At 31.8% G+C, this 11,814-nt stretch overlaps 3 pseudogenes; 1 reads left to right on the top strand and 2 right to left on the bottom strand.

The window, feature by feature from the left end:
- Nucleotides 1-6: 6 nt before the first annotated feature.
- Nucleotides 7-1,095, bottom strand: LOC122725159 (annotated as a pseudogene).
- Nucleotides 1,096-8,381: 7,286 nt separating this feature from the next.
- On the top strand, nucleotides 8,382-9,065 carry LOC122725164 (annotated as a pseudogene).
- Nucleotides 9,066-9,526: 461 nt separating this feature from the next.
- Nucleotides 9,527-10,707, bottom strand: LOC122725158 (annotated as a pseudogene).
- Between the last annotated feature and the right edge of the window lie 1,107 nt (nucleotides 10,708-11,814).

Raw genomic sequence — 11,814 nt, 5'->3', positions numbered from 1 at the left:
ATCTCCTCCGGCGTCGTCGTCAATAAAGAAAGGTTCTTAATAATGTAGTCTGAATTATTTGAAGCTGGATTCTCTAGTTTGTGACTATATTTAGATGTCCCTTGTCCCGAGCAACATCAAAAGCTGAACGGCCATGATTATCTGCGATTGTGGGGTCAGAACCCATCTCAATTAGCATCTCTACCATCTTATGGTCACCATTTGCCGCTGCTCTATACAGTGCAGTCCTGCCATCTTTGCTCTTAGCATCCTTATCTGCACCGGATTCCACCAATACCCTAGCGCACTTGATATTCCCTCTACCTGCCGCCAAATGCAACGGTGTCCTTCCTTCTTTATCTCTCAAATCCAATGGCCCAAAACTATCCAATGAATCCAAAACTTCGTCCGTCCGATCAAATGCTATTGCCACGTGCAGCTCGCACCAGCCTTTGGATTGCCACTTTGCGTCCATTTGATGAAAGCCCACATCATCCGCTTTCGCCCGTGCGTCAATCTTCAACCCAGCTTCAAGCAGTAAGTTCACCATACCCTCAGGGTCAGCCAACTCAGTAGCAACTCGAAGGAGCGACTCAGCCTCTCTCGGTGACAACTCAGAAAGTATCGACCTCTGCCTCTTTATTATATTCTTCACAGAGTTAACATCCCCACTGCTGACAGCGTGCCGGAGAAGAAACGGACCGACGAAGGCAACCTTGAGCTTAAAATCTTGAGTTGACCAGAGAGGAAGGGAAGAGAACCATGAGTTGAGAGAATCGGGGTTAGTCAAATCGGATGAATTGGGAGGAAACGGTCGGAGGGAGAACGAGGGAAAGAGGATGGGAGATGGGTTTGTGGTCTGAGTATGATTTGAAAGATGGTAGAGGATGAAGGAGGGATAAGCCCAGTTGGTGGATTAACCAGGAACTTGTGCGGCGCTGAAGTTTGGACCTTGAATGCTATTGGGGTAGTGGCGGAGAGAGACCTGAGGCGGACGTTGGCTCGGCATTTGAAATTGAGCATAAAGTCTAGACGAACCTCTGAGTCTGATACTACGATGAGCGGCCTCTCCATTAATGGAGATGGAGAAGTCAGAAATGGGGAAATGGCCTATACGTTGTGATGATTGATGAAGAGGAAAGACATTCCCCGAAATTAAGCAATTAAAAATATTAGCATGCATTGCCATGTTTTTTTTCCCAATTCGCTCCATTTTTTTTATAAATATTAATACTAAAAATTCATAAATAATTAATTACTATAACTTCAAATCTTTCCAAACAAACTTGATTATATATATATAATTACTTTCCCTCATATTAAATCTTAATTTAGAATAAATAATTCATGTCTGAACATTTCGAAACCAAAGAAATTAAAAATATTATCATTTGCTGCATTGCAATTATTTTCCGATTGGCTCCATCTTTTTTTGTAAATATTAATATTAAAAACCCATAAATAATTAATTATCATAACTTCAAATCTTTCCAAGTAAACTAGACTATATATATAATTACTTTTCTTCATATTAAATCTTAATTTAGAATAAATATTTCATCTCTGAACATCCCGAAATCAAGAAATTAAAAATATTACCATGTGCTGCATTGCTATTTTTTCCCGATTGGCTCCATCTTTTTTTGCAAATATTAATATTAAAAACCATAAATACTTAATTACCATAACTTCAAATCTTTCCAAGTAAACTTGACTATATATATAATTACTTTCTTTCTTACTAAATCCTAATTTAGAATAAATATTTCATCTCTGAACATCCCCAAAACCAAGGAATTAAAAATATTACCATGTGCTGCATTGCTATTTTTTCTCAATTGGCTCCATCGTTTTTGCAAATATTAATATTAAAAACCCATAAATAATTAATTACCATAACTTCAAATCTTTCCAAGCAAACTTGACTATATATATAATTACTTTCCTTCACATTAAATCTTAATTTAGAATAAATATTTCATCTCTGAACATCCCGAAACAAAAAATTAAAAATATTATCATGTGCTGCATTGCCATTTTTTTCCGATTGGCTCCATCTTTTTTTGCAAATATTAATATTAAAAACCCATAAATAATTAATTACCATAACTTCAAATCTTTCCAAATAAACTTGACTATATATATAATTACTTTCTTTCTTACTAAATCCTAATTTAGAATAAATATTTCATCTCTGAACATCCCCGAAACCAAGGAATTAAAAATATTACCATGTGCTACATTGCTATGTTTTCCTAATTGGCTCCATCGTTTTTGCAAATATTAATATTAAAAACCCATAAATAATTAATTACCACAACTTCAAATCTTTCCAAACAAACTTGACTATATATATAATTACTTTCCTTCATATTAAATCTTAATTTAGAATAAATATTTCATCTCTGAACATTTCGAAACCAAGAAATTAAAAATATTACCATGTGCTGCATTGCCATTTTTTCCCGATTGGCTCCATCGTTTTTGCAAATATTAATATTAAAAACCCATAAATAATTAATTACCATAACTTCAAATATTTCCAAGCAAACTTGACTATATATATAATTACTTTCCTTCATATTAAATCTTAATTTAGAATAAATATTTCATCTCTGAACATCCCGAAACCAAGAAATTAAAAATATTACCATGTGCTGCATTGCCATTTTTTCCGGATTGGCTCCATCTTTTTTTGCAAATATTAATATTAAAAACCCATAAATAATTAATTACCATAACTTCAAATCTTTCCAAGCAAACTTGACTATATATATAATTACTTTCCTTCATATTAAATCTTAATTTAGAATAAATATTTCATCCCTGAACATCCCGAAACCAAGAAATTAAAAATATTACCATGTGCTGCATTGCCATTTTTTCCGGATTGGCTCCATCTTTTTTTGCAAATATTAATATTAAAAACCCATAAATAATTAATTACCATAACTTCAAATCTTTCCAAGCAAACTTGACTATATATATAATTACTTTCCTTCATATTAAATCTTAATTTAGAATAAATATTTTATCTCTGAACATCCCGAAACCAAGAAATTAAAAATATTACCATGTGCTGCATTGCCATTTTTTCCCGATTGGCTCCATCGTTTTTGCAAATATTAATATTAAAAACCATAAATAATTAATTACCATAACTTCAAATCTTTCCAAGTAAACTTGACTATATATATAATTACTTTCTTTCTTACTAAATCCTAATTTAGAATAAATATTTTATCTCTGAACATCCCCGAAACCAAGGAATTAAAAATATTACCATGTGCTGCATTGCCATTTTTTCCCGATTGGCTCCATCGTTTTTGCAAATATTAATATTAAAAACCCATAAATAATTAATTACCATAACTTCAAATATTTCCAAGCAAACTTGACTATATATATAATTACTTTCCTTCATATTAAATCTTAATTTAGAATAAATATTTCATCTCTGAACATCTCGAAACCAAGAAATTAAAAATATTACCATGTGCTGCATTGCCAATTTTTCCCGATTGGCTCCATCGTTTTTGCAAATATTAATATTAAAAACTCATAAATAATTAATTACCATAACTTCAAATTTTTCCAAGCAAACTTGACTATATATATAATTACTTTCCTTCTTACTAAATCCAAATTTAGAATAAATATTTCATATCTCTGAACATCCCCAAAACAAAGAAATTAAAAATATTACTATGTGCTGCATTGCCATTTTTTTCCAAATTAAGTTTTAAAATTAAAATTTTTAATTAAAAAATTTTATTTATAAATTATTAATTAAAATTATATAAATATGGTATTAATTTGAGTCATAATAATTGATTTTAGAATGAATTTAAATAATTTAATATAAATTTTCATCGTATTTGAACGAGTTCAATTATTAAAAATATTAACCGATTTAGCATAGGGTGGTTTTTTGTGAATGTTCTTTCATTATTATTTTAGAGAGATGAACAATAAAATTCATTTTATATCATTTGTTAAATCACATCATTGTTTATACTTTAAAAATAAATAATTAAATTAAATTTAAAATAGTTATATTACACATTTTATTGATGTTTGTAAATGTTTCTCTCATAAATTCAGTTTTAAATGTATTTATTAAAAACCATTTTAGTTTTAAAAGTTGACTCATCAAAATCCCGTTTGGATAGATTAGTGGTGCACAAGTTGAATTAAAATGGAAAAATTAAAAGGAAAAATTTTTAAGTGAATTAGATTTATTATGAAGTTAATAGATATTAAAGGCACTCCGAGGCTTAGCCTGGTGGAAAATGCATCCTAGTAGACTTGAGAGGTCTAAGGTTCTACTCCCCCAATTCCTATTTCAAAAAAAAAAATAGATATTAAAGTGAATTTTATTTATTATTTTATAATATAATTTATTATTTATAATTTTAAAAATTTATTAATCTATAATAAATTGGATCCAAATATATACTTCCCATCAAATGTACTTAAAAATAACTCAATTTATTGATTTATTGGTTTATAAAAAACATTTTCGTCAATTTTATAGTAAACAATATTTTATTAATAATAATATTAGTCAATATACTAATATGTAGAATGCTTTCGGGTGAGCATTTATTAAATTTTAAAAATTAAACTCTATCTTATTTTATTTCGTCAATTTTATAACAAACAACATTAAAAAAAGTACGAGATAAATTTAAATATTGTATCATAAAAAGCTACTACTCAATTTAAATAAATAATGTAATGCATGGTAGTCAATTTAAGGTCAACGTGAAAGATGAAATTAGAGATTTACGCCCATATTCTAAAATTCTTAAATATTGATTTCAACTCAACGATTTCATGCAAAAAAAAGTGACATACAGCAAATTTTAATTTGATTTAAAGAAAAATAAAACAACTTAATTAAATTGATGTTGATTTTATTTTAATTTTGCTTCAAAACCTAACAGATTACTATTTAAATTCAAAATAAAAACCGAACCATGACTCAATTGGGAATGTAATTCCTTTTGTTTGCTCCGCATTTTCTAATTTTTAAATGTGAGTCCATACTGATAATTCTCATTTTTTAATAAAATTTTAGGATGCAAATTAGATACTTTGAATGTGGCCTCACTTTGAATGTGGCCTCACTTTGAATGTGGCCTCACTTTGAATGTGGCCTCACTTAGATACTTTGAATGTGCTGCATTGCCATTTTTTCCCGATTGGCTCCATCGTTTTTGCAAATATTAATATTAAAAACCCATAAATAATTAATTACCATAACTTCAAATCTTTCCAAGCAAACTTGACTATATATATAATTACTTTCCTTCATATTAAATCTTAATTTAGAATAAATATTTCATCTCTGAACATCTTGAAACCAAGAAATTAAAAATATTACCATGTGCTGCATTGCCATTTTTTCCCGATTGGCTCCATCGTTTTTGCAAATATTAATATTAAAAACCCATAAATAATTAATTACCATAACTTCAAATCTTTCCAAGCAAACTTGACTATATATATAATTACTTTCCTTCATATTAAATCTTAATTTAGAATAAATATTTCATCTCTGAACATCCCGAAACCAAGAAATTAAAAATATTACCATGTGCTGCATTGCCATTTTTTTCCCGATTGGCTCCATCTTTTTTTGCAAATATTAATATTAAAAACCCATAAATAATTAATTACCATAACTTCAAATCTTTCCAAGCAAACTTGACTATATATATAATTACTTTCCTTCATATTAAATCTTAATTTAGAATAAATATTTCATCTCTGAACATCCCGAAACCAAGAAATTAAAAATATTACCATGTGCTGCATTGCCATTTTTTCCCGATTGGCTCCATCGTTTTTGCAAATATTAATATTAAAAACCCATAAATAATTAATTACCATAACTTCAAATCTTTCCAAGCAAACTTGACTATATATATAATTATTTTCCTTCATATTAAATCTTAATTTAGAATAAATATTTCATCTCTGAACATTCCGAAACCAAGAAATTAAAAATATTACCATGTGCTGCATTGCCATTTTTTCCCGATTGACTCCATCTTTTTTTGCAAATATTAATATTAAAAACCCATAAATAATTAATTACCATAACTTCAAACTTTCCCAGTAAACTTGACTATATATATAATTACTTTCTTTCTTACTAAATCCTAATTTAGAATAATTATTTCATCTGTGAACATCCCCGAAACAAAGGAATTAAAAATATTATCATGTGCTGCATTGCTATTTTTTCCAAATTGGCTCCATCGTTGACTCGCGGTTGTCGAAGCCGGTCAAAAATAACCTTCCTGGTTATCAACAATTTTACAACTGCAGATAGTGGTGAAAGGATCGAATCCACAGAGAATTGATTACCTATTTATTTTTCTCAACAAGACCAATAAAATGAACTGAAACAATAATAAATTAAAGATGAGATAAAAGACTGAAAGTGGGATCAAATGAGATAAACTGGAAGCAGAATAAAAATAAATTGCAATAAAAGTAAAATGGGGGGTTTGAGATTGATTGTAGTAACTAATAATGAGAGTAATAATAGAAAGCAAATAGTTAAAATAAAAGAGGAAATCAATATGAGAAAAGCCTAGTTGAAGATATGGATCCACTTTGGTTGTTTGGGTTGATCATTGAAACTTAGATTATCTTGATTAGTTCAATAGATTAGTTATGGGGGTGGAAGACGCTTCTCACCACCATGTCTCTCCTTATGATTAAATTAATTAGGGAACGTCCTCTAATTAATTACTAATTAACAAATTGCCAATGAACGTCTTTGGGCCATAGGCATCAAAACAATTGTCAATTGCATAAAGAAATAAAGAGATCCAATCCTAGCTATCCAAACGTATGGAGATAATGCTAGATCATGCAATTTTCTTGGGTTTTATCCCAAGTGTTCTAAGGTCAGAATATTTCCAGCAATTACGGACTAAAAATAATCCCAACTAACAATCAATTAACTTTGCAATTAAAATCAAGTGGCCAATTTGATCAAAACAACAAAGTAATCATATAATTAAAGCATCAATTGCATAAATATTGAACAAAACTAAAGACAATAATTTATGTTCAGATCTCACAACCCATTAAACAACCTTAGTTTCAACCAATCCTCAACTAGAATTAAAGATTTCAGCCTCTCATGGCTGAAACAAAACTAAAAATAAAATAAAAGAAGAAAGGTAGAAGAAGAGATGTGAATTTCGTAGGTGTCTCCCAAGGAGGGCTTAAGGACCATGTAGAGGCTCCTTATGTGGCTTTTTATAGTTGAAAAGTGTTGCCCTAGGTCATACTTACTGCCCAAGAGGTATTTTCTGCCCAAGTTAAATCTGAAAAGGAAAGAATCGCATTTTTCGGCTTCAGAAGGAAGGCTGCGCGCGAATGCTTTGCGGAAAGAAGTTGGTGCGTGCGGTTTGGTCTCAGAAAGGGAAAGAGGCGCAGATTGTGCTTCCTAAATAAGTTTAGATGCTGACCTTACTTCCTAATTAGTGTAGAGGCTGCCCAAGATGCTGCCCATGTGCAACTTGCTGCCCAAGTTGTTGCAGAAAAGGAAGGTGGCGCGCAGATGGCTCTCAGAAGAGGAAAGCGTGCATATTGTTTCTGAATAGGAAGGATGCATGAATTTTGATCTTCAAAGGGGAAGATATGCTTGTCCATACATTTCTTTTTAGGTGGAGCCTCTTTTGAAATTTGAATATTGAATGCAGAAGAGGAAGAGTATATAAGAAGATATGACTATAGCAGTGTGTGCACATTTTTGAACAAGGAAAGAAAGATCTGCAATTTGAATTTCAAATAATCTTCTGAGTGAGTTTTCCTTGTTTGCTTTTGCTTCTGCACTTTCCTCATTTGAAAACCTTCATTTTCTGAAAACTTTCATTATTTGGCACTTTTTGGCAGTTTTAAGAGCATTTTCTCCAGATTGTCTCTTTACACCTAATATCTGCAAAACATAATTAAACCCACAAAATTAAGTAGAAAAGATGTAAATAAACATCAAGAACATAATGATAAAATGGACTAAAATATGCTCTATCAATCGTTTTTGCACATATTAATATTAAAAACCCATAAATAATTAATTACCATAACTTCAAATCTTTCCAAGCAAACTTGACTATATATATAATTACTTTCCTTCTTACTAAATCCAAATTTAGAATAAATATTAAGAATATCTAATATTTTTAAAGACCTCCGAAGATTTTTGATCAGACACTCCATTGTTACAGTTATAGAATCCCTTTCTTTCATAGCATCAAAGGCCCAGTCCAGTCCTACTTTATAATCCTAACTAGTATCATGTCTCTTCCATTCTCTCTCTCTCTCTCTCTAATGTGGCTAGAGTGGCTGAGATCACCAAGTAGGGCTCACACCTCCCCAAGACAGCCGCAGGAGCCACCTTCACCAAGGTACTTCTCCTGCTCATCTTTCAAAGATATCAATGCCATTCTCTTAGAAGAACAAAATGGATCTAAATCCCAACCCCAAACCCCCAGAAGACCCTCCATTTTCCACCGCGCCTCCCCACTCCACGGCCACCACGGCAACCACTCTAAAACATTCATAATTTCACCACCTCCTAACCAGGATGACCACGAGATCATCCTCTACTTTACCAGCCTCGGCATTGTCCGCAAAACATTCGAAGATTGCAGAACCGTCAGATCAATCCTCCGTGGATTTCGCATCCCAATTGACGAGCGAGATTTGTCCATGGATGCCGGGTATCTCGACGAGATACAGATGATCACATGTTCTAAAAAGGTTAGGTTACCTGCAGTTTTCTTAGGTGGAAGTATGTTGGTGGGGCCGAGGAGATCAAGGAGATGAATGAGAGTGGTGAGTTGAGTAAGCTGATTGGTGGGTTACCCTTTGTAGGAAACAATAGTTTCTGTGATGTTTGTGGAGAGCTGAGACATGTTCTTTGCGCACAGTGCAATGGCAGCCATAAGATCTACTCTGAGAAGCATGGGTTTACGACCTGCACATCGTGCAATGTAAACGGTCTGGTTAAGTGCGGCCTATGTTATCCCGTGAACCGGCGGCGAATGTCAACTTAGCCCTCTATCCACAATAGAAAATATAGAAATAAAATAATATTAGAATGGAAGTAGTAGCTGTTTTTTCTTTTGCTTATTTTCTATTTTAGAAAAAAATAGAATACAGGAAAGTGGGGACCTTCCTATTTGGGTTCTTATATTTGATGGGATTTGTTTGATTAGATGTTTATAGACTTTTTTTTTTTGGCACAGATGTTTATATACTTAGCAGTAAGTGTTTGATGGTTTATGAATTATTTGTGAAACTTGTAAATCTTTACTTGTTGATTTTTATTTATTATTTTTCTAACAAGTCCCTTTGATACTATTTATGGCATGTTAATTGAATTTGTGGGCCACTGTTAAAAATAAAAGTTAGGTTTATTTAGGAAATCATGTTAATCTTGACAATTTTAGTTGTATAATTACTTTTGAATATCATAGAAACTCAACACGCCTTCCAGCACACTATTTCATTTTTTATTCTGTACCAAAACCCAGTGTCTCCATCATCAGAAATTGGAATAATCAAGTCAATAAAGAAAGGTTCTTAAAAAAGAAAGGTTCTTAATAATGTAGTCTGAATTATTTCAAGCTGGATTCTCTAGTTTGTGACTATCCTTACATGTCCCTTGTCCCGAGAAACATCAAAAGCTGAACGGCCATGACTATCTGCGATTGTGGGTCAGAACCCATCTCAATTAGCATCTCTACCATCTTATGGTCACCATTTGCCGCTGCTCTATACAGTGCAGTCCTGCCATCTTTGCTCTTAGCATCCTTATCTGCACCGGATTCCACCAACACCCTAGCGCACTTGATATTCCCTCTACCTGCCGCCAAATGCAACGGTGTCCTTCCTTCTTTATCTCTCAAATCCAATGGCCCAAAACTATCCAATGAATCCAAAACTTCGTCCGTCCGATCAAATGCTATTGCCACGTGCAGCTCGCTCCAGCCTTTGGATTGCCACTTTGCGTCCATTTGATGAAAGCCCACATCATCCGCTTTCGCCCGTGCGTCAATCTTCAACCCAGCTTCAAGCAGTAAGTTCACCATACCCTCAGGGTCAGCCAACTCAGTAGCAACTCGAAGGAGCGACTCAGCCTCTCTCGGTGACAACTCAGAAAGTATCGACCTTTGCCTCTTTATTATATTCTTCACAGAGATAACATCCCCACTGCTGACAGCGTGCCGGAGAAGAAATGGACCGACGAAGGCAACCTTGAGCTTAAAATCTTGAGTTGACCAGAGAGGAAGGGAAGAGAACCATGAGCTGAGAGAATCGGGGTTAGTCAAATCGGATGAATTGGGAGGAAACGGTCGGAGGGAGAACGAGGGAAAGAGGATGGGAGATGGGTTTGTGGTCTGAGTATGATTTGAAAGATGGTAGAGGATGAAGGAGGGATAAGCCCAGTTGGTGGATTAACCAGGAACTTGTGCGGCGATGAAGTTTGGACCTTGAATGCTATTGGGGTAGTGGCGGAGAGAGACCTGAGGCGGACGTTGGCTCGGCATTTGGAATTGAGCATAAAGTCTAGACGAACCTCTGAGTCTGATACTTCGATGAGCGGCCTCTCCATTAATGGAGATAGAGAAGTCAGAAATGGGGAAATGGCCTGTATGTTGTGATGATTAATGAAGAGGAAAGATATTAGTGTTTGAGACGATGCATGCACGTGATTCTGTGGGACTCATGCATGGGTGGCCAATTTGGGTTTGTCTTTGTCCCTAATGTATTAAGAATTAAAGTATAATTACATAATAATTAATTTTTTTTATAAGTTAAAAAAATATATTCCCTAACTATTTTTATTTTTTTAATACAATTGATAGCTAAATATCTTATGAAACGATATAAATTAGAGATTTGAATAAATAAAATATTTTTGAATATTTAATTTGATGAAATTTTATTACAATGAATTTGAATAAAATATATAATTAGATTTAAAATAGTTTTGATTTAAATTCATGGTAGACTTGCTTGGATTTGGATTTTTCATATTGAATAATCATTATCTAAATTTATTTATATAAATAATTAATTTAATTAAAATATATATTTTATAATAATATTTATAAATTTTTATATGTTTTCATTTAAAATTATATTATAAATATTTTATGAAATATTAAGTTTTAAAATTAAAATTATTAATTAAAAAATTTATTTATAAATTATTAATTAAAATTATATAAATATAGTATTAGTTTGAGTCATAATAATTGATTTTAGAATGAATTTAAATAATTTAATATAAATTTTCATCGTATTTGAACGAGTTCAATTATTAAAAATATTAACCGATTTTGCATAGGGTGGTTTTTTGTGAATGTTCTTTCATTATTATTTTAGAGAGATGAACAATGAAATTCATTTTATATCATTTGTTAAATCACATCATTGTTTATACTTTAAAAATAAATAATTAAATTAAATATAAAATAGTTATATTACACATTTTATTGATGTTTGTAAATGTTTCTCTCATAAATTTAGTTTTAAATATATTTATTAAAAACCATTTTAGTTTTAAAAGTTGACTCATCAAAATCCGGTTTGGATAGATTAGTGGTGCACAAGTTGAACCAAAATGGAAAAATTAAAAGGAGAAATTTTTAAGTGAATTAGATTTATTATGAAGTTAATAGATATCAAAGGCACTCCGAGACTTAGCCTGGTGGAAAATGCATCCTAATAGACTTGAGAGGTCTAAGGTTCTACTCCCCCAACTCCTATTTCAAAAAAAAAAAAAGATATTAAAGT

The sequence above is a fragment of the Manihot esculenta genome, chromosome 11, assembly GCF_001659605.2.
Source record: "Manihot esculenta cultivar AM560-2 chromosome 11, M.esculenta_v8, whole genome shotgun sequence".
NCBI classification, from domain to species: domain Eukaryota; kingdom Viridiplantae; phylum Streptophyta; class Magnoliopsida; order Malpighiales; family Euphorbiaceae; genus Manihot; species Manihot esculenta.
This window is presented reverse-complemented; position numbering and strand designations above follow the sequence as displayed.